Source organism: Mus caroli, chromosome 2 (assembly GCF_900094665.2).
Source record: "Mus caroli chromosome 2, CAROLI_EIJ_v1.1, whole genome shotgun sequence".
Taxonomy (NCBI): domain Eukaryota; kingdom Metazoa; phylum Chordata; class Mammalia; order Rodentia; family Muridae; genus Mus; species Mus caroli.
The window spans coordinates 45677670-45681467 of record NC_034571.1 but is presented as its reverse complement, the minus strand read 5'-3'; positions in this window follow the sequence as shown (position 1 = coordinate 45681467).

Below are 3798 nucleotides of genomic sequence, written 5' to 3'. Positions count from 1 at the left end.
GGAATGGGTGGGTAGGGAAGTGGGGGGCGCTATGGGGGACTTTTGGGATAGCATTGGAAATGTAATTGAGGAAAATATGTAATAAAAATATTAAAAATAAAAAAAAATAAAATGTACTAAGTTTTGGAGTATCTGGCCAGGGAAGGGGTTGTCTGCCTCTTGAGGTAGTGTGAATAGCCTTAAGCAGCAAAGTGGCTGGGTCACTTCCTAACTCCGCATGGCTATCACACTCTACTCCAATATTCCTGAGGTATTACTTACTAAAATCTATATTTTATCTTTCCTGCCCTGGACCTTGCTGGGCAGCCCTCCTGCAGATGCTTCCTCCTGCACCTACAGGTCAGCAGGTTCTCCCTCCTACACCTCTTCCTGAGTGTGGTCCTTCTATGTCCTCCTGATGGTGGAATCCCTCTTCTTGTCTCCTTGGTCCCTTCTCAGGAATCCTAAAGTCCCACCTCTATCTCCCTGCCCAACCATTGGTTGCTGGTAACTTTGTTGACCAGTCAAAAACCAACTGGGAACAGGCTTCCTTTAGTCCTAAGTGCTAGACTCTGCAAACAGGTTTTTGGGTAACAAAATTAGAGTGAGAAAGCAAGCTGCTAGTAAGTCCAAACAGAGAACAACAACCCCCACCTCTTCCCTGGTTCTTTTGCTCTATAGCTACTCTTTCTCTGTGAAAGCAGTTCCCCTTCAACTGGAAGTCTCAGTTTAAGCCTGACGACTTCTGTAACTGATAGAGTCATAAACGTTCCGTATTAAAAAGCAGCTGCTCCCAGAAACAGTGGCTTACACTGTCAGTGGTGTATGGAACCAAAGCAAAAGGCACAGCTCTACTGTCTGCTCCTCAGTGATCTCAGGAGTTCTGCTAATTCTTGAGGGACCTTGACTTAGGCCAAGCCAGGATTTGTGGCTTTCATGAAGAATAGAAATTCAAGGCTAGCCAGAATGATGCAGAGTTGAGGATTGATAAAGACATTTTAATATAGACTTGGAGCATGAGGGTTAAAAAGGGGGAGAGGGAGTTGGGAGAAAATAAGAAAGAAAGACACACCCAGAGCAGGGATGCAAGCTTCTCAAAGAAGAATCACACTTCACTATCTTCATAGTCATCACATGACCTTCAGTGAGTTAGAAGGTTGTTGAAGACTAATTGAGATCACACAGATGCAGGAAGAGAGGACAGCTGACTGCAAATATAACAGTCATGTTTGAGACCCCTCCCCCTCAAAAAAAAAAAACATGGACAGGAACGAGGCCTTGTGCAAAGTCAAATACATCAGGCCTTAAGCTTGGGTCATTATGATTTTTTAAATTAAATATCCATATGTAAAAGTAATATTTCTCTGTATGTTGAGAACCTTTATAGAAAATGCTGTAAACAGTGCTGGAATTCTTGCTTTTCCGCTGGCTAAATGTTTCCATCAAACTCCAGAAGGCAAGGATCCTTTTCTTCTGATGTGTCCAGACGTTCCCTGCCTTTCTGTTCTGCCGCAAAGCAATATACCATTGTTAGGAGGCTGAGACTGAAGGATTGTCAGTTCAAAACCAGCCTGAGCAACACCGTGAGACAATAAAGACAGAAGGAAGGAAGGAAGGAAGGAAGGAAGGAAGGACAAGAGGAAGACAGGAAAAGGAGATGAAGAGGAGGAGAAAGGAAATGGGGAAAAAAGAAAAAGAGAAAAAAAAGCAACAATAATAAAGATAATTTGATACAAAAAATTTTGCCAGGGTGAGGGGTGGGGGGTTATCCAGGAGGGCCACCACCTGATCAGAGGAGAAGAGAAGGGGTAAGGATTATGGAAAGGGTGAACAGGATGGGGACAGTGAATGGGATGTAAAATGAATACGGAAAAAATAAAATTCAATTTAAAAAAGGAGGAAATTTTGCTTTCCATCCTAGGATTGACGAGCTGTATCCTACTGTAGAAGTGTAGACATGAAACTGAGAGAAGCTGTGGAGGGAACAATTTCTTTATAGGGTGAAGATTTTCAACACACCAGATGTTGTTCCTTAGGAAGATCATAGACTCCCCTTCCCTGGAGGACTTTAGCTAGTATAATCTGTTTTTCCTGGGATTGAATATTCATTTCTCTGGTTGGCTGCAAGGGTACCAGATATTAGAAGTCTGTCACACTTATTTATTTGAACATTACTTATCATAGTAACTGGTCATGGATGAAAGCTCTATGTTGTCAACACCTATGATGAGTTATTACATAAGTTTGAACATGATTGTCTGAAAAAAGGCTCAATCTACCTAATAACAATTTTCAAATGTATTCAAATGTAAACTTACTTTTGAGAAATTATAACCCTAGGTACTAACCATCTGATTTAAACCTATGTCTATGGAAAACTAGCACACAAGTCTTTTAAAAAACTTTATTCATGGGCAGCAAAAAATAGATGAAAAACCTCAAAGATTATTTAAAACAGGAAAGAAAAAACAATCAAGCCCTCATACATTGTAATACTATTACAATTCAGGCACTAAGCAAAAAGGACAGGAATGAGCTATCGAAGCACATAAAAATAAGGATGCTGACTGGAAATAATTTTAACAAATATAACGTATGCTAGAGTGGTGAGGCGGGAGAGGGTGAGTGTGTGGAGGAGCACCCTCATAGAGGCAAAGGGGAGGAGAGAGGGGGGATTTGTGGAGGGGTAACCAGGAAGGGAGAGATCATTTGAAATGTAAACAAATAAAATGATTAATTTTTAAAAAGTAAAAAATATACAATGGGCAAAGAGATGATGGGTATTAATGATCAATGATGGTGAAGGGGTTTGATAAAGCAAAGGGTATTTTTAATAGCAAAACTATTCCGTATGAGATTTTAATGATGTATGCATGACGCGGTGTATATATTTGTCAAAACCACAAACAAAAGATACTTAAAGAAGTCTTAGGAGCTCAAAGAATATACAGATAAATAAAAATGACTTAGAAATAAGGACAACAAGGAAGAAGAGGAAAAAAGAAAGACAGTTCACAGTATTTTAAATTCCTTATAAAACCATATTTTAACGAGAGTGGAGTTGCTGAACTATCTTTAGATATAAATGTAGTGTGTAAGACTAAAGACAAAAGAACTGCCTAAAAACATTGCACATAGTTGGCACTATGTGCCAACTCCCACAGGCTTAGCTGTTCATATAAACCCACTATATGAGTACACTGAATGTAGATTAACAGTTCTGAACTCGCCTTACAGGTACACTACAATTGAAGTTAAGCAAATAAATTACAAATGGGAAAGTCAAGTCTCTCACACTGGTTAAAGAAGAAAACTGTGTCTCCTGAGGAATGTGGTTAATACTAGGACTGGTATAAACAGGACTATAAGAAGATTCTGGAGTATCTAAATGCCAAAAATTTCAAAACAATCTCAAGAAATAATGAATGACAAACAAAAATATTGATGAGTACCCCCCCAAAAAAAAACCACCCCAAACAAACAAAACCTATGGGGTTGTGTCAAAAAGCATAGGTATCAAGTAAGAGAAACCAAAACTGGATCAATATGAAAAACATAATTAAAAAGAATTTTAAATTAATATGAACCACATTAATATAAATAACTGAATGCATAGACAAATGGAAGCAGAGAATCCTTCCACAAGACCTCCAGCTGGTTTATGAAGACACTCTGCTCAGACAAGTGAATGAGTGAGTGACTACCCATGCCAACAAGTTGGGCTTAACATCCTCCTTGAACATCCCTAAAACAGTAACTTCACAGTGGAGAAGCAGGGTTTTACCTCACCAAGCTGATAATGGGTGATAAATCATATCC